Source organism: Eublepharis macularius, chromosome 6, assembly GCF_028583425.1.
Source record: "Eublepharis macularius isolate TG4126 chromosome 6, MPM_Emac_v1.0, whole genome shotgun sequence".
Taxonomy (NCBI): domain Eukaryota; kingdom Metazoa; phylum Chordata; class Lepidosauria; order Squamata; family Eublepharidae; genus Eublepharis; species Eublepharis macularius.
The window spans coordinates 39,423,619-39,444,558 of record NC_072795.1 but is presented as its reverse complement, the minus strand read 5'-3'; positions in this window follow the sequence as shown (position 1 = coordinate 39,444,558).

Here is a 20,940-nt window from a genome sequence, read left to right as displayed (position 1 = left end):
TCCCCTTTGTGTAACTCTTATTAATGTCAATAGAAGCCATATATTTACTTGAAGACCAGAACCCCCAAGGGTACATTGTTTTGTAAGTCATTGTTCTCACAGTTCATTTTTAATGCACCACTTAGTTCTGAAACATTATAATTGAGTTGTATGTATGATTGCTTCTGGGTGTGTTGTTGAACCAAGATGTAGAAGTGGCAGTATGTGTGTAGTTACAAGAGCATACAAAAATAACACAGTTGATAGCAAAATGGAGCTATTTGCTTGTTCAAAGACAGAAATATGTTTAATTCTACTAGAAGAATGCTTGTTGGAGACAAAGTAGACAGCAAGTTTTGAGCTGATTTATTAGACTCTGGACAGCTACTGACATCCATTGCAAGAAGTCATTCAGGTATATAAGTATCAGCTATGAAAACAGGCTCTTACTATGCATGAAAGATTATTATAACAGGATTGCTCAATGAATCTAAGAAATCAAACTGGTGATCATCTTTCTCATATGTAAACAGACCGTGAGAAGTATGAGGATAGGATATGGTTCATTTACAACCTGAGTAAGAAATACTTGGGAGAAGCTCGGCTCTAACATCCACTCTTTAATCAGTTACTTATTGGCAAGAAATTTCCTCTTTCAGTTTAGAGTTGGTGCAAAGTAAAAAGTGATAAGAATGGTTCAGGAAAATGGATACATGTAAAAGCCACACGATTTAGAAGTACATTTTACAGCATTTTTTCAAGGCTTTAACTAAAACTCTTTCTTTTTCCATTGAAGCTCCCACCATATGGAACAGGTTCCTGGAGAAGGCAAGGAGTGGATGGAGGGTTGGAATTAGGAGGCTCTTTGAGGCATTTTATTTACTATGATTTCTAATGAATGCAGGTCTGTAGCCAGAAAATTTTTGTTAGAGGGGCAAATGAGCAGACTGGGAGGGCAACCCATTGTGTATCTGTACAACCCGCCCCCCCATGTTTATTTTCTAAATAAATAAGTCAGTCAAGTTGTGTATCACACATGTTTCAGGTTTATTAGAAATATCATACTATATTTAGCACTTATACGTGCTCCAAGTTATAATCCTTAAAAAGTTATAATTCTTACAAAATTCCAACCTAGGCCAGCAGAAGGTTGCTCATGGCCAACAGCAGACATAAAATTCAATCTGGGGCCTCTTCAGCCATAGCTTACTGGGCTGCATCATTGGATATTCCACAGTTCTGCAGTTGGACTGGGGAAAATAGGAAGGAAATTCTGTTTGACTCCCCGCCCCCACCTTCCCCACATCTCTGATCTAATCAAGAATAGTCCATATATGTACTGACAAAACTACTTTATCTTAGCATTGTTTCCAGCTCTGTATCAGCTTTCAGCTTATTTTCACATTTCTGCAATGCTTCCCTATATGTCGTTTATTGAATGTCCCAGTTGCTGATTGTATTGATTATGAAATCCACCTTGAGTCTCAGTGAGAAAGGCAGACTATAAATAATGCAAATAATAATCAAATAAAATAAATGACAATAAAATAAGAGGCTCTCTGGAGCATACCCCAGGTTTCTCTAGCATAAGGTCATGTTTACCATTGCCAGCCAGTTGCTTCTGGGAATACCACCATCAGAAAATAACCCCACAATTGCCTTCCAAAACTGGCATTCAATAATAAACTATCTCTGAATATGGAGGTTCTATTTGGCCCTCATAATTAATGTCCCCTCATGGACCTGTCCACCTCCATGAATCTTTATAATACCCTTTTAAAGTCTTCTAAACCAGTGAATGTCATCTTTTATAGTAGTTTATTCAGTGAATTGATTATGAGCTTGTGATGGAGTAGCTCCTTTTGGCTGTCCTGAGCAGAGATGGGCACGATCTGCATTACAATAAAAAAAACCCCACGATAATGGCGATCGTGTGATCGTGACCCAGCGGATCGTGATCGTCCACAGCCAATGACCCAGTGATCGGGAGGGGCCTGGATCGGGGTGATCGGGCTCAGATCAGGGATCCAGATACTCAAGCACCAGCAATCTATTCCCCTGGCAACGGAGCCAGGGGAATGCCTGAGCTGTGTTTGCCCTCCTTCTGTCGCCCTGGAAACCCGAATGGAAGCCCAGCTTTCCTTGATCAGCAGGGCTTCCTTCCAACCAGTTGGGAGAAGACACCCAGGGGAGGGAGGGGGAAGGGGGTGTTCTGTAGCCATGGGCACTCCAATCTTATCCCTGCAAACCATGATAGGCAGTTCTGACGGCCAAACACAGACAGTCAACACAAATACAGATGCCACCGGCATCACCCACCATTCCTGTATCGCTGGGAACAGTGGAGCGCCCCTCTGCTTTTGCCTCCATGATCCACGATCTATGGATCAGGAACGGGCCTGATCCACGATCAGCTGGATCGTTAATTTTTTTGGGATCGTGCCCATCTCTAGTCCTGAGCCCCAGTAACTATGGATGAACTCTGACAGTGAGGCAGAAAAAATCCTCACCTTGTCTTTATATCAGTTAGTAGTTTTTAAGCCTCTATATCTACAGGGGGTTATCTATATAAGCCTTCATAAATGTGTAAAAGGAGCATGGGCAGCTTTCCTCACCTTTTTCCAGCCAAAGTGTTCCTGCCAAAAATGCCTTCCTATTTATTAAAGATTATGAAAACTCCCCTGTTCTCTTTGTATCAATACTCAGTTTGTGCAGTCTATACTTAATATTTCTCTATATAGCTATATGCTTAATTTTGTAATTTTACATTTACAAACACACGCACATGTTACCCAGTACAGGATACATTTTTTACATCCAGGGCTTTTTTTCAGGGGGAACGTGGTGGAACGGAGTTCCAGAACCTCTTGAAAATACTCAGCAATTGTGCTTGAAAATAATATTATTTCAAAGAATCCTGTGTGTTTCTTTCTCATTTCCCTCTTGAGAGTTCTGTCACCTATTTTCCCAGGAAAAAAAACCCAGCTTACATCTGATGAAGTGGGCTCAAGTTGAATCTAGCAAGGCCAAGTATCAGATGTCTCACCAGTACTACAATAATAATTACCCACTATTTGAACAGTACTTGATATGCAGTTAAAAATCACTTCTGATTATTTTGGGGTGAGAGCAGTTCTAACTTCTAATCTCAGACTTCATATGTGCTTTAACTCAGCCTAAACAAGATGTACTTTAAAACCACAAGCTCAAATTATAGTCACATAGTTAAGGCATTCCCCATTTCCCATTCACAATCATTAAAACAGATCCCAATGCATGCAGTGTTATGTCTGTTACCGGGGTGGGGGGAACTCTTTTGCTAATTTGTTCTTGGGAAATACACACACACACACACCCTTTCTGAACCTGACTTATCCAGGTTCTGGTGCCCCCAAGAACTGATGGAAGGGGCCTTGGAATTTTGTTCCCCTTTTCCCCAATCTCTCGGCAGCCCAACACATACAGGTCAGGAATGCTGACTGGTGGAACAGGGCACATTTGGGGTGGGGCATTGCACTTGTAAGCCCCACCATGGCTACAGGCCTGAATAGATGTATGGTGCAGGCATTGTTAAGGCATGTTGGTTATTGGGGCTTTATTACATTTTCTATGTTTTTAAGTTTGGATTTACAAACTTTCTTGAGCCATTGGGGGAAATGCGGGGTAAGTATTATAATAAATACATATATGCATAATTTTGGTGGCACACAATTTATGACTGCAATAAAACAAAGTCTGAAGAAATACATTCATGTACCACTGGCTTATGTGATGCGTCTCCTGCATAAGGCCCCACTTTCAAAGTACTCTGCACCAGTTGGTTGTTCCTTGGCCAATTATCTCACTTCTCCAAACACATTTTAAAGAGTTTTAAAAAATTACATTTATATAAAAAATCCAAACAAATATTTGAGCGGGTTAACATGCCAGGCAATTGAACAGCTGACACCATGACATGCAAAGACAGTGGGAAGAAGTGAACAGGAAAAGAAAATTGGGATTTGAATCACAGCCTATATGTCAAAAAGAGTCCAGTAGCACCTTTAAGACTAACCAATTTTATTGTAGCATAAGCTTTCGAGAATCAAGTTCTCTTCGTCAGATGCCTGATACAGAGACTGGTCAAATACAGAAGAGGAGGAGAGAGAAGAGGCAATTAGGGGAGGAAGGGGGAGGGTGCAATCAAAACATTCCTTTGCTAGTATATGTAAACATCTCCTTTTAGTGTGTGTATCAGTTGGCTTCAAAGGAGTTTGCCCTGTTACACACTGTTTGCCACACTGTGACACTGAGAGATCTCTGTCTTTTGGTGCTACACCTCTGAAGATGCCAGCCACAGCTGCTGGCGAAACGTCAGGAACTACAATGCCAAGACCACGGCAATACAGCCCGGAAAACCCCCAACAACCATAGTTTGCCCTGTTAGTTTGTAGCAGCCAAACAGCTAGACCATCCAATTCCAATGCAGTATGTGCCTTCGATAACCACAGCTCTCTCTGCCAGATGCATCTGACAAAGAGATCTGTGGTTCCCGAAAGCCCATGCCAGGTGCCACTGAGCTCCCCCAGACCCCACCTCTGGGGTAGCATGGAAACCATTAAGAAACCATTTGACATTTTAATATAATTTAAATAGTAGACCAAACTGAAATCGTGTCCCATCTAGGATATGATACACTTTTTAAATCAAACATTTTATTATATTACTTTATAAGAATTATATCCACTAAGACACTGAGGATATATAATCCTACTACTAGTATATTTATTGTGCATAAGGTCTGTTATATATTTTCCCTTTAAATGTGTCTCCATTTATCACTACCATGTGTTTATGGAAGTTTTGAAATATGTTCTGAAAACTTTAGAGCTCACACTCCCAGAAATTACAACCTCACATTGCTTTTTGCTTTTAGCAACCTCCTTTAATCCTCATCTTATATTACCGTTATTGTTAATAATGATTTATAGCTTGGTTCCAGCCATGAATTTTATTCCCTTCTGAACTCTCTACAATGTCAGCGATGATGAGCACAAAATGATATCTTACTGTGAACCTCAGACATTTCCATCATGATTATGAATTCAGACAAAACAATGGCATCTTCAGTATATGACGGGCAACTTGTCTTTTTGGCACCCTTTGACTCCAGTTCTAAGAACATTTTTCTGGGAGTAAGCCTAATTGACTTACTTCTAAACTGACCTGCTTAGGATTGTTGCCTAACAGTGCAAGCCTTGATTTCAGTGGGCTTAAACTAGAGTAATTCTGCATATAATTGCTGTGTAAACACTACAATTCACGTTTTCCATTACAATAGTCATTTAATTCTTCCTTCCTTAGGCAGTGGCTTCTTTGGCATTCTGTATTTTGTACATACTTGATTTCTAACAATTGTCATTTTTCTCTATGACACTATTGGTTCCTTTAATTTTTTTTTTTATCTTAGGAACAATTTATGTTGTAAGATCTTTGGGCAGTGACCTGTGCCTTTTGTTTTATGAACCTCTATGCAGTAGAGATGGGTATGAACCAGAAAAAAATGAACCATGCAGTTCGTGGTTTCTCATGTTTCATGAACCATGAACTTTCACAACCCTGCCCTAGTTCACGAATTGGTTCATTTTGGTTCATGAAAATGTCACTTCTGGTCCAGCAAATCACCACTTCCAGGTCAGCAGAAGGTCACTTCCGGGTCATCAGAAGGTCTGCAAGAAGTCCATCCCCTGTTGCCTAGGAAACTGATTGATCGGCACCAGGCTGTCTGAAGTGATGAACAGAAAAATGAACCAAACTAACCAGCCTAAATTTCATGGTGGTTCATCAGAAATGGGATCTGACGAACCGCTGGTTCATGAACCATGAACCAGCCTGGTTCATCATGAATTTTTGTTCGTATTTTGGTTTGTGCCCATCTCTACTATGCAGTGCTGCACTGTCAATAAATTGTCATCAGCAACATAAATTGAAATGGTATTCTATCTTAACTGATATCACTTAAATGTGTGTGTTTTTATTAGCACTGGCAGGGAGATGTAAGGTTCATGGCTATTAGCCAGGGACCAGTTTGCCTTCGGCCACATTATTCAAATATGGCATGAGAATTGATTGGTGGGGCTGAGGTGGCACAGCCAATTCAAATGGGGCAGCAGGAGATATATCTATCTGCCCCTTTCTCCTCAACTGATATTCACCATAGAGATCAACCTACCCTCCCTCCCTGAATACATCATGAGATTAGCTGGTTGCCAGTTGGGGCTGAGCAGGAATTTTGGGAGTTTTCCTCAGACTGGCATTAGAGGGAGACTGTTTCTTGCCTGCTCCATGATGTATGTGGTGGTAGGAATTTAAATAGGCCTGGTTAAAAGTTGGTTAGCCCATGACTAGTTTGGCAGGAATAGGGCAGGTTGCTCAGGATAGGTAGGGTTAATCGGTGAACATCCTAAGGCATATTGGTGATGGAGTGTGTGTCCTGTTCAGGCCATCGCATGCCAGGTGGTTGGGTGGTGCTGTGAAGGAGTGTCCTCCTGGGTGCTGAGTGGTATCTCCTGTACATGGTAGGTGCCTTACAGCCCTTCAGGGAAGGCGGATGAAGCTGGGCCTTTTCAGCACAGGAGACTGTGTAGGCTATGATAAACAAGGCAAGGTGAAACCACCATCCAGGTTTGGAACCAGGGTGGACTTAACAGGTGGACCCCCAAGGAAGATGCCTAGTGCAGCCCACTCTCAAAATAGTCAGCTTATGGTATAAGCATTTGATGATCAGCAAAGTTAAAGGTTAATAAAGAAAAGAATTGAACCTACATAATTTTGTTTGTCCTTACTGCCCCACGTCATATTTGGGGTACTGGGGAAACAAACTCCAAAGAGTAGATGAATGTAATGTGCCTCACTTATACATTGAATCATATGAATTTTTAATACCAATTCTAACAAGTAATCCTCTGCCCACAAGAGTGTGTTGAACAACATTGCAGCTCACAGTAAAGACCAATATGGGTATACTCCCATAAGAATCCTTTCTGATTTGTTTGTTCACCTTCTGCTTTGAATAGCTGCTATCTTCAACAGAGTTTAAAAGGTGTAATTATGTCTATGATGTTGGAGCAGTATGTTCACGCAGGAAAACAGGATATATTACACAGAACCAAACTTAGCGTTTTGGGTTTAATTGTCTATGCACATCCATTTTGTATTATTTATCTAGTTTTGGTGGAACTTCATGGTTCTGGACTAGAGATGGGCATGATCCATATTTCGATTGAAAAAATCCCACAATAATGGCGATTGCGCGATCTGGACCCAGCGGATCGTGCTCGTCCACGGCCAACGATGCAGCGGTCGGGAGGGGGCTGGATCGGGGCTTGATTGGGGCGATCATGCTCGGATCGGGAAGCCAGACACTCAGGTGCCAGCAATCTATTCCCCTGGCAAGAGAGCCAGGGGAATGCCTGAGCTGTGTTTGCCCTCCTTCTGTTGCCCTGGAAACACGAATGGAAGCCCAGCTTGCCTTGATCAGCAGGGCTTCCTTCCAACCACGGAGCAGCAAATCAGTCACCAGCTGGGAGAAGACACCCAAGGGAGGGAGGGGGAAGGGGTTTTTCTGTAACCATGGGCACTCCAATCTCATCCCTGCAAACCCTGACAGGCAGCTCTGACGGCCAAACACAGACAACCAAACACAAACGCAGATGCCGCCGGCATCAGCCACCATTCCTGTATTGCTGGGAACAGCGGGGTGCCCCTCCATTTTTGCTTCTATGATCCACGATCCACGATCCACGGATCGGAAATGGGAGATGATCGTTGTGGATCGTTAATTAGGGATTTTTTGGGATCGTGCCCATCTCTATTCAGGACACCTTCTCCATGTAGCTAGTATTTCTAAGTTGAACAGTGTAAAATACAGAAACAGAAAATTCAGAGCAGAGTAGAAATGAAAATGGATCCATATCACAAAATGTGAAGGTATTATCCTTCATTGAGCATGGCAAATTTAATGTTTTTAACCCTAAATGCACATTTGTTCAGAAATCCTGGTTTAACCCTACTGTTATATTGATCTCCATTCAGACATTGGATCTATGAAAGCCATTCTACAAAATCAAGGTATTCAGTTATACAATGTGACTTGCATGGATAATGATTTTACAGCACAACTTAATCTACTTGTCTAGATGCTTGGCTGCTATTAGAGGAATTAACTTTCAAGTAGATCTAGTCCAGGATGGGACAAAATGATACTAGGTTTACTTTCCAGAACATTGGATGTAAATGTAGAGGCAATTTGGAATGGAAGGATTCCGGAATACCAGTGATCCTATTTCTTCCCAATATAAATTAGGCCCAAACATTCTGGATTAAAGTATAGCTTGTAATGGGGCTTATTAACTAACCACCTGCAAACCTCCCTAAGGAGAGAAATTGAACCTTGAGAAGGGGTACACTTTTCTTGTTGTTTCCCTTGAATTTTCACGTTAAAAATAAAATGGTTTTCCATTAAAAATTATTTCCCTCCTCTCCCCCCTCCTCCCGTGGACTTCTCTGGGAAATCTCAGGGGAACAAAAACAGATTCTGAGGTTAGCCAAGGGAAGCTTACCCATCTCTAATTATATGTAATATATGTGGGCCTCAGAACCAGAGTATAATTTATCATAAATCCTCCGTGTATTCCAAAACATGTACTTTGATTCATATCAACCCTGCCTCCAGAAATCAGTTCTCTCTCTTCTTTTAGAGCTGAATTTGTTCCCAAATGGGATACATATTTCACACAGCCTAAGACATATTCCATCTCAGCTGGCTGTTGCCTCTCTCAAGCTTTCTGGTTACATAAATAATTGCAGCTTTAGGTGGAACTGCAATGAAACACCTGCCACCCAATACCATGACTGTTTGAAATGGTTTTAGTGCTGCAGCTCATTAGGGACTGTGCTAAGCCTTAACACAGTGCCTGCACTATTGAAGAGCTTAGCTTTATTCAAGAATACTTTTGAGGCAAGCCTTCATAGTATTCCAGCAGTACAAGCTATTGCTAACTGATCTTAAAGGTGATGGCATTCTTCAGCTTCCCAGTCCCAAATACAAATCACTCTGGAAGCAATTACAATTCAGATGGTTTTCCATTTCTGTACCATCACTTATTAGATCTCCATCCCGCCTTCTGCATTCATTCATATACAACATTTTACCTTCCCTCCTACCCTACTCAGTCAGTGGTGCTTGGGTAATGTCCTCCTTTAAGTGTTGTTGTTTGGTACATCGGCAATCACAGAAATTGCATGCCTACTGATGGCAGCTGAAATTTTTCTCCAGTATTTGTTTCCATTTGTTTGCTAACTAAGTTAGCAAAAATAACTACCAATGCTTTAAAATCTTAGCTGCATGATGCACCCACCTGGAAATGCCTTACCATTCCAACACGTGGACACATTTCTAGCACTACTTGTTGAGTACTAAGTGGCATGTTATGATCGACAAAATTGATCACCTGATTTTAAAAATATATACCTGCACAAAAAACTTCTGATATGTCTCACTGTACCCTACCTACCTTTCTCTTTTCCCCTAGCCTTTAAACCTCCTCAGGAGTAAGATCAGATTATATCCCTTACTTAGCCTATGGTCGAAATCATGCTCCAATATTATGCTGGAACTGGGGCACAAAATCCCTGGAGAAAGAGGGGAAAGGATTGGCTTACACAGGCTAAAATTTGGGGAGTTGTTTTGTGCTGCTGTGTTTTAATCATCCTTAATTCTTGTTTAACTAGAATTTCTACAATTAATTCCAAAAGTGGAACATGTACACTTTGCCATAGTTTTCAGTTGTTTTAATTCATTTGTATCTCCCCTCTCATGTTAAGAATTAGAGATGGGCACAAACAGCAATACAAACAAACAACAGCCTATGGTGGGATAGGGATCTACTCCTTCAAGTTCCAGGCCTGCTGCCAGCCTCTAGGCCAAGCTATTATTTATTATTGGTACCTTTCCTGGTGCCTACTCAGGTCAGGTTTCTGGGAGTGGTGCAGTAGGGATCTTGACTTGGATGATGGCTGGAGGAGAGCCTGCTGGCCCCCATGAACAGCCAACCACAAACATGTTCATGAACAGGGCCATGTTCGTGGTTGTTCATGAGCCCCTGTTCATGGATGGCAACAAACAACAAACATCATGTTCGTGCCCATCTCGATTAAGAATGTTTATGTGTAAACTGGAAAAGTTACCAAAATGCAATATTTACATTATTGCATGCGTGAGTGCATTTTGGCATTACTGGATGTACTATCACTTCAAGTCGTTCTGTTTTTCGGTTTTTTAAAAACAATGCATACAAATGTAGCTGAAAATCACCACAAAAAGGGAATCTTGAGGCAATCATACAAACAATTACTTCAAGACTGCTTTTTGCAGGGTTTACCAATGCACAGGGCCCATTGGTAATATGGGAGGGGGGGACATGGATGAATTGTATGAATGGAAAATTGTGATAAACCACACATGCACAGCACTATGTGCAAATTTTAGCGAAAAAAATGTTTAAACTGAAGCAAGCAAAGGTTTCTAATACATCACTTCCATTTAAGAAAGAAGACCAGATAATTCATTACTATAAATTTGGGGAGGAATCTGGATGAGAATAATTTCAAGAACATCCCTAACCAAAAATAAAAAATTTCAGCAGCAACATAAAGGTGGAACTAGATGTAACACCTGACATGGAACTGCCAATAAAAATGGCAGCCATGTATTACCTGTTTCAGACAGTTTAGTCATATTAGCAGGTGCCAGTGTGGTGCAGTGATTATTGTGTTGGATTAGGACTGAAGAGGCTTGGGTTCAAATTCCTAATAAAGCTCAGGGGTGACCTTCTGTCACTCATTCTTTCTCAGTATAAGTTTTGAGGATGGAATGAGAACTGTAAACACTGCTCTAAGCTTCTTAGAAAAAGGATAAGATTAAAATGTAGTAGTAGTAGTAGTAGTAGTAGTAGTAATAAATTTTACACCGATACCTGGCTGATTCTTAGGTCTCTGGTGGAAACTTGTATTAGCTCAGCAAGGCCAATCAATAATAACATGTGATCTTTATTTATTAGTGATTGTGTTGTGTGAAATTTGAATAATAATAATTCCATACCCCTGCCAGTGACAGTCAGTGATATGGAAGAAGGGCAGATACATGGCTTGGGTATTTTTGAGTAAACATTATAGGGGAGAAATAAACAGGGCTGCCATTTTCTGTGGTAGACCCATGTTGAGGGTCCCATACAGCTCCTCCCAGCATAAAACTTTGAAGGCCTGGACTTTTTATTTTGTAGAATATAAATAAACATTTCAATACTATGCTGCTTGTTATTTATGTGTACTATTTGGGAACTAAATCAATTGATTGAATGTCAGTATTTTCAGTAAACAATGAACTAGTAATGACTCCCCTGTAGGGCTCCATTATAGCATATCCACAAGAGAACAACAACAAAAAATCCTAAATAAATAATTTGCTGCCAAAGACTGTTATTTAGCCCAACTATCTCTGAGACTGAAAACACTTTTGTTCAATCACTGAGAGTCAAATTAGGCAGCTTGTTAGTGAAGCCTAATAATCCATTAGCAATTTAAATTTCTGCAAGGGACTAAATATTTCAGCATTTGGCTGCTGAGATATTAGCAGTTAAGGTCTTTTGTTTATATGTAAATATGTATAAGAGACAGAGTGGATCTTTTCTTCATGGTGCTCTCCCTTGGAGCTCAAGGAATACAGCTTTTCTAGTCAGTCTTATGAAAAATGATTTATTTTCATGCCTGCTATGAGCAGCAGTGTTACCCAATTCCCTGACAATTCTGTTTTGAGTTGAAATTTCCTTTCAGGGTTTTTCCACACTCGGGACAAGACAGTCATCTCGTTTCCCTCAGCTGATTAATGAAATAGCAATATTAGCATTAACCGATTCCTGTGTTTTGCACTGAGTGTGCATAATACTATAAAAACAGCACATGGCATACAACAAAAGTGTCCAAATGGCATAAAATGCCATAAGTGAAGCTGGCCAAACATGAAAACGTGTCAAAGAAGATAGGATTTTTTTAAAAAAAGTCTTCTTGATAAAAATATACAAAATGAAAAAATACATATTCTTAATTCCAGTTCTGAATGTGAAAAGAAAAAATATAGTTTTGTCAATACATATGTAGGAAAAAAAGTTTTTATAGGGAGTTTGGAGGGAATATAAAACCCCAGTTATTGTAATTGCAGGTACTGGAGGGTGAGTAGGGAGGGAGAAGTAATCAGTGTAAGAAATTATTAGTATCATCCCACTATGGATAACAAAGGTTCCAGACAATACCCCCCCCCCTACAGTTTTTAAGATTACATATGATTGTTCCTTAGAAGCCTTTTAGCTCTGATTACTATCAGGCACAAAACCCACAAGAAATGCTTTTAAAACAATGCCAAGACCACGGCAATACAGCCCGGAAAACCCCCAACAACCAACTTTTAAAACACCTTGCTGTTTTGCAATTTAATCTCGAACATATTCCAAGAATGACATGCCTTGCTGCAAACTTGATTTCCCCTTCAGTAGTTAATCCTGAAATCAGTACCAAGCAAATCAACTTTCTTGGGGTCTTGCACAGGGAATTGATAGGAGTTACTCTCACAGAAAAATGAAAGCACTGTTACCAGATACTAGTATCTGAGAGCCATGTTAGAAAGTTTAAACCTTTCCTATGGTCTTTAGCTTGTGTTTCTCAAAGAAAGCTGCATTATGAAACATTTGGGGGCAAATCCACATGTCCTGGTGCATCCTGGCATCATGGTAAACATTCACTAAACTGCTAGAAGTATAGCATCTTTCTAGCGCAATTTCTGACTCATCGCGGGATGAATCAGAAATTGCACTAGAAAGACACTATACTTCCAGAAGTTTAGCGAATGTTTACCGTGACGCCGGGATCTGTGGATTCAGCCTGGGTGACCTGGAAAAAAATGAGATAACTGAGGGAATGGGATACAGTCAGAGCTTGGGTTGCCATGGAAATTTCACCTGAAGTGAAATTTGGAGCAAATTTAGAATTCCCCCTTGGGAAAATATCCTGAGGGATATTGAAGGAAACCAACAAAGTTTTAATCAAGATAAATAACATTTCTCAGGGGATAGTAAAAGTATTGGTTTGCAACTCAGAATCCTGATACATGTGATATCTTTCAGTAGTTATACTGACAAGCAGTTAGAATCTGTGTAATATTCAGAAGTTCATTGCATATAGTCTAGGGTACCACAATCTGGAGCAGTTCCAAGCTTATGACTCTCACTACATGGTTTCTCTAGGTGATCTGCTATGAAGGACTCTAGTGGCCTTAATTCTCTTTTCTTGCTTCTTCCTAGCTTAATCTGAATACAGTTATACTTGTCCTCCTAATGTAATCTCTGCATATTCCTGAGTGATTGCATTTTACAATCCTGTGAACATTGCTTGATGACTATAACAAGTAACGATTCACCAACTTTACCCTGTCACTAGTAAACTTACCTGTGGTATTCTTCTGTGTATCCCACATACGTATTTTTTCATAGGAACTTTCTGCATTGTCTAATACCATTATAATTAGACAGGGAGAATCACATTAAAACTACACAAACATAATTACTCGGAACCAAAAGATGATCGAAACTGTAGCTAAAATTTTGTATCTTGCATCTATGAGGCGAGTTGTGTATTTGTAGACTGAGTTCTGATTGTGTGGAGTGTTTTTGTTATTAATATGGATGTAATGCCAATAAAGGTTGCTGCTGCTGCTGCACAAGCTTAATGAAAGCAAAGCTGGAGTAATCCTGGCATTGTAAATTCTTTGCCCTTACCTTCACAGCTAAATAAGTAGAAGTACTGAAAGCTTCCATATTAGGCACATTTATGTTTTCAGACCTTGGAATTTTCAAGGACTTTCACAGCTCATTTATTGGAGAGGTCAAATTTTATTCAGGTAATCTCCCTCACTCAATAGCACACACAACTACCTAATATGACTATAGCACATGAAGTAAGTCATCTTAGTTCTGCCCATCTGAGGAAGATGTATCACCTTTGGATGAAATGTAATAAAGGTAGGTGCTTCCGATAAGTCTGACAGAAAGGGAAACGTACCTAACACATTAAGGATGGTTTTCAAGACATTTGAATATTTTAGCAAAAGCAGAAGGACACAAAAGGCAATCACCATATCTCTTTGTTCTACAGTCATTTTAGATGGAATTGGTAGACATACATTCAAAATGTTTTAATGAATGCTACCTTTCTCAGCATCAATGTATGTATGCTGGGCTCATTTCGAGGGGAAATGTGCAGGAACACAGTTCTGGCAGTTCCCCAAAGAGGTCTCATGTCAGGTGGCCTCACCCACCTGACTCTCGGCCATTTTGGGCTCTTTTCAGCCTGGATTGGGGCCAAAACGGCCTGGATTGGGCCTCTGACAGGTGGTGGATCACTCTCCCACTCAGCAGCGGCCCGATCCTGACCATTTTGGGCTCCTTTTCGGCCATTTTCAGCCCCTTTTTGCCATTTTTTGCCCAATTTCGTCCCTGAATGGCCAGGATTGGGTCCAAAACAGCCAGGATAGGTGATGTCAGGGGGTGTGGCATATGCAAATCAGTTATGCTAATGAACCACTTCCGGTGATGTCAAGGGGTGTGGCATATACGAATGAGTTGTGCTAATGAATTATGCTAATAATTTCCTCCAGCTCTTTTTCTATGAAGTGACCCCTGTATGTATGTGTAAAAAATAGATGGAGAATGGTGCACAAGGGCAGAATCAACAAAAAAGTGCAGATTAGAATTAATAAAATGCTATCTTATTCTAAAGTAGAGGCTGAAGTTAATTTATTGCCTGAGATTACAAGGACTCTGCCATCAAAAAATACAATCCACACATTATATCAGGCTATCAGCCTAATACTCACCAGAATTCAATGTGCTATGAGTTCAAAGCAAAAAATCTATGCAACTAAACTCTATCAAGCAAATGACCCCAGCACAATAATATGAGCAATTAAGGAATTAAACATGCAGAAAACATCCTGGAAAGCTTTTATCTATGAATCACTCTGAAGTGGAAGGTTTCTAGCCCCAAGGACAATCAGTGAATCTATGGCAGAGATCTCAGGGCCAAAATTCACACTACATTTGACAAGAGTTGGCTCACAGGTACACAGCTGACTCTCAGTCACATGTTCACATGGAGATTAACCCTTAAAAACTTCTTGATTGCTTTGCAACTTCTACAGCTACCACCTTGCAATGAGTAAGACCAGCAACGAACCATAAACATACATTCTTTGTTGTAGCCCCCAATTTGTGCAACAGCCAGCCTGAAGAGGTCAGGAAGGCGCCCACACTTCTGGCATTTGGCAAATTATGTAAAACAGAGTATAAAGGTAAAAGGGCTATACTAGGAGTTCTTAATGTGGTGCCCATGGATTCCATGGTACCCACCAACACCTTTCCCTGTACCTTACAAGTGTTTTTAGAAAGTGGAGATTCCCACAATACTATCATTTTGCAGAATAGAGAAAAAATGAATGTTCAGGAGGGCATTGTTTTAATGGGATTAATATGTATGGGACACAATAGTCTAGAAGGATGTCTTCATATAGGACTGCGGAGTGGATACTGCATTGTGTGTACCTTTGTAATCCCACTTTTGCATTTCTCACCCTATGCTAGCCTGGGAAGTTGGCTGTTTACACTGTCATTTAATTTTGTGTTCATAGTCCAAGTGCATTGTTCAATTGCATGGTATATTACATATCTTATGCTAAATGACGACATTATTGCTTGATTTGTTCAATTTTGTGCTCCTAGTCTTATCCATCTGATATCCTATACCATATGATTACCTTCTGTGCGTGTGTGTGCATGTGTGTTTGTATGTGAATTTGTGTGCACTCTGTAATTTGCCTTGAGTCTTCATGAGAAAGGTGGGCTATCCTCATGCCACATTTCAACTTATGTGAAAGATAGCAGAAGAGGACATATTCACTCATTCCACCATAAAGATTGAGTACAAGGGGCATGTAATTAACCAATTTTGCATGTGTCCAGCTGTAAATATTTGTATTCCTTTTATGAGAAGAATTGCTGCCCAATCACTTGAAGATGGGGAGAGGGGGGAATTTAACATTCTGCTGGTAAAAGAAATGTTTCCATACAAAACATTTATTATTGTCTGTGTCATTGTGCCTGGAACACTAATTGACCCTTCCTCACAGGAACATATGAATCTGCCTTCAACTGAGTCAGACCTTAGTTCTATCAAGGATTATTGCTATTGCTATTACTATTGCTATTGTTATTGTTTACACTAACAGTAAAAATAATAAATTCAGCGAACTTATAATTCTGCAAATTTACATGCTATAAATTCTACAAATCAGTATGTGTGGGTGATCCTGCTGCAACATCTGTCACCTTGCTGATTGCCTGGGCTGATTCAGATGATCCCTTTCCTCTCTCACCCTTCTATGTTCTCTCCTTCTGATGCTGCATGCTTGGTGGAATTAGACAACCATCCCAGATTGAAGGAGTGTACCATTTTTCAGTCAAGGGTATATGATAGCTCTATCCCATGCTAGAACCTATGATCAAGCTCAAGGTTGGGGTCTTCTTCATAACTGACTATTTTATCCTTTAGCTGAAAATGCTGGGGATTGAACTTGAGACTAGAGGTGGGCACGATCCAAAAAAAATACTGATCAAGATGATCATGGATCCATGCCGGCGATGACCCTAGATCACCGATCCATACCAATCAAGTCCCATTTCCGATCTGGGATAGGGGAGGCCAAAGCGGAGGGGCGCCCCCACACACACACTTAGAGCATGGGGGGAGTTTTTAACCCAGCGACGAGCCACCTCCCCTCAGGGAGGGGACGTTTTCACACACACACACACACACACACACACACACACACACTTAGAGCAGAGGGGGGGGAAAGTTTTTAACCCGGTGACAAGCCGCCTCCCCTCAGGGAGGGGACGTTTTCACACACACACTTAGAACAGAGGGGGAAAAAGTTTTCAACCTGTCCCTGCCTCTCCAAATAGAGACAGAGACACACCCCGTCAACATGTTTCAGCCAGCTTTTTTTAAAAAGCAGGGATAGAATCCTCCATTCCTCCCCACCCGATTTTAAAAGCAAGCAGCCAGTCTTCCAAAAGCATATTTTAAACAGGAAGAAAGTAAAGCCAGGATCCGCATGGATCCTCGCAGATCCTATGGTTTTTTAAATAGGAAAAACACAAATGAAACATCAAATCACATATCACAGCCAGGTCCACAGACTGAAATATAAAAAACACAGACCCCAAAATATTTGGTGCTGCCATGGTGAAAAAACATGAATCTGAGACACGGATCCTCATGAATTCATATGATTTTTACATTGAAACAAAACAAAAAGGCTGTCATATTTTAGATCTTTTGGTCCTGTTTGTGGCATTGGACATGATCTGGGACAGTATACTGGATTTTGGGTGGCCCCATGTAAAAATCAAGAGGATCCATGAGGATCCGTGCTATTGAACCACGTTTTTGCGCCGTGGTGCTGCCACAAAGTGGTGGATGAATGATTTTTTTGGTCCCATTTGTGGATATGGACCTGTTTGTGCTGATTCATGTGGGAACGAATGACACGGCTGCGAATATTGTCTTGCAAGAATTAAAGAGGATTATGAAGCTCTTGGAAGGCAGTTGAAGACATTGGGAGCTCATGTGGTATTCTCCTCTATCCTTCCAGTCACAGGAAGAGGAACACACAGGGAGCGGACCATACTTGAGGTGAATCGTTGGCTGAGTTGGTGGTGCCGGCAGGAGCACTTTGGGTTCTGGAACCATGGGATAGGTTTTCTTAGAGAAGGCCTTCTAGCACATCATGGGCTTCACCTCTCAAGGGCAGGGAAGAAAACGTTTGGAACGAACCTGGAGAACTTCATCAGGAGAGCTTTAAACTGATGCTGCAAGGGGAAGGGGATGATTGACATGGTGATTTCAATGACGAAGTGAAAACAGTGGGGACCCACCTGGGTAGGAAAGGTCAAAAAAAAGTTACAAGGCTACAAGTGTCTATATACCAATGCCCAAAGTATGGGCAATAAGAAAGAAGAGCTTGAGTTTCTATTGCAAACAGAGGGCTACAATATAGTAGGAATTACTGAGACTTGGTGGGATGATTCCCATGACTGGAATGTGCTAGTGGATGGGTATGAGTTGTTCAAGAAAAAATGGAAGGGTAGAAGAGAAGGTGGAGGAGCGTTGTATGTGAGGAGAGGGCTTGATTGTCAAGAAGTTATGGAGAATGGGGTGGACAGCCCGGTGGAAAGCATATGGGTAGAAATAAGGGAAGGAAGGACAAAAGGTATTATTGTTGGAGTCTGCTACAGACCACCTGACCAGTGAGAAGAAACAGATGCTGCCCTCTTTGAACAGATTGGTAGAGTATCCAGACATCAGAACCTTGTAATTATGGGTGACTTCAACTTCCCTGATGTGTGCTGGGAGACAGGCTCAGCAAAGCATCATGAATCATGCAATTTCCTGACCTGCCTGGCCGATAACTTCCTTTTTCAAAAGGTGGAGGAAGCTACAAGGGGCTCGGCCATACTAGACTTGATATTAACCAACAGGGAAGAATTGGTAGATGAGATGAAGGTGGTGGGGACCTTAGGGGGAAGTGACCATGTCCTCCTTGAATTTCAGTTGCTGTGGGGAGCCAAGGAAATTTGTATCCAGACTCGTAGGTTAGATTTGCGTAGAGCCAACTTCAATGAACTCAGAGGCTTGATGAGAGTCATTCCGTGGGGGAGTGTACTGGAAGGGAAAGGAGCGAGTGAAGGGTAGGCCCTTCTCAAACATGAGCTTTTGCAAGCTCAAGCCCTCACTATCCCAGCAAGACGGAAACATGGTAAGGGCTCCAAGAAACCGATGTGGATGCACAGAGAGCTCCAGAATAAGCTAAGAGAGAAAAAGGAAATGTTCAGGAAATGGAGAGAAGGACAGACCTCTAAAGAGGAGTATATGAGGGTTACTAGGCACTGCAGATCAGCCATCAGAGAGGCCAAAGCTCAGTAAGAGCTGGGTCTGGCCAGGAGGGCTCGCTACAATAAGAAAAACTTCTACAGATATGTGAGAAGCAAACACAAGGTAAAAGAGGCAATTGGACCGCTGTTGGGAGTAGATGGAGAAACTCTGATGCAGGTCAGAGAAAAAGCAGACAGGCTTAATGACTTTTTTGCCTCTGTTTTTTCCCTGAAGAATTCAGGCACATCTAGAGATAGTAGAAAATGTGGCAGGACACCTGAGTGGCTAATTGACATTGACAGAGAGGCTGTGGAGAGGCATCTGGCTGCATTGGATGAATACAAATCCCCTGGGCCGGATGGGGTGCACCCAAGAGCGCTGAAAGAACTTTCTAGAGAACTTGCAGAACCCCTGTCCATCATCTTTAAGGCCTCCTGGAGGACTGGGGATGTGCCACAAGATTGGAGAAGAGCGAATGTTATCCCATTCTTTAAGAAAAGGAAGAAGGATGACCCGGGAAACTACAGGCCGGTCAGTCTGACTTCTGTTGCTGGGAAGATATTAGAACAGATTTTAAAGGGATCAATCGGTAAGCATCTGAAGGACCGCTCAGTGATCCAGGGAAGTCAGCATGGTTTTGTTCCTAACAGATCTTGCCAGAACAACCTGGTTTCCTTCTTTGATTGAGTGACCAACTTACTGGATCGGGGGAACTCTGTTGATGTGATTAATCTGGATTTCAGTAAAGCTTTTGATAAGGTCCCCCATGACATTCTGATGGGCAAACTGGAAGACTGTGGAGTGGACTATAGGACAGTTCAGTGGATAGGGAACTGGTTAGAGGACTGCACTCAAAGAGTGGTGGTCAACGGCATTTCATCAGATTGGAGGGAGGTGTCCAGTGGGGTGCCGCAGGGCTCGGTTTTGGGCCCGGTACTTCTCAATATTTTTATCAATGATCTGGATGAAGGAGTGGAAGGGCTGCTCATTAAATTTGCTGATGATACCAAATTGGGAGGAGTAGCAAACACCCAAGAAGATAGAATTAAAATTCAACAAGACCGGAATACTCTGGAGAAGTGGGCAGCTGTGAATAGGATACAATTCAACAAGAGAAGTGCACAGTATTACATCTGGGCCACAAAAATGGGAAGCACAAATACTGGATGGGGGATACACTTCTGGGCAGTAGTATATGCGAAAGGGATCTTGGGGTAAGAGTGGACTGTAAACTAAATATGAGCAGTCAGTGTGATTCGGTGGCAAAAAAGGCTAATTCAATCTTGGGTTGCATCAAAGGGGCCATAGCGTCGGAATCGTAGGAGGTCATAGCCCCTCTCTATACTGCCTTGGTCAGGCCACACCTGGAGTATTGTGTGCAGTTCTGGAGGCCTCACTTCAAAAAGGATGTGGCCAAAATCGAGAGGGTGCAGAGGAGAGCGACGAGGATGATCAGGGGTCTGGAGACTAAGGCTGAATCCACATTACCTCCGTGCATCCCGGTGTTGCACTAAATGTCCGCGAAACACCCGAAAGTATAGCGTCTTTCAAGCGCGATTTCTGAATCGTGCTTGAAAGACGCTATACTTCCGGGTGTTTCGCGGACATTTAGTGCAACACCGGGACGCGCGGAGGTAATATGGATTCGGCCTAAGCCCTACGATGAAAGGCTAAGGGCCTTGGGAATGTTTTGTTTGGAGAAGAGGAGGTTGAGGGGGGACATGATTGTTCTCTTTAAGTATTTGAAAGGTGGTCATTTGGAGGAGGGCAGGGAGCTGTTCCAGTTGGCAGCAGAGGGTAGGACGCGAAGCAATGGGCTTAAATTACATGCACAAAGGTACCGGCTGGATATTAGGAAAAACTTTTTCACGGTCAGAGTAGTTC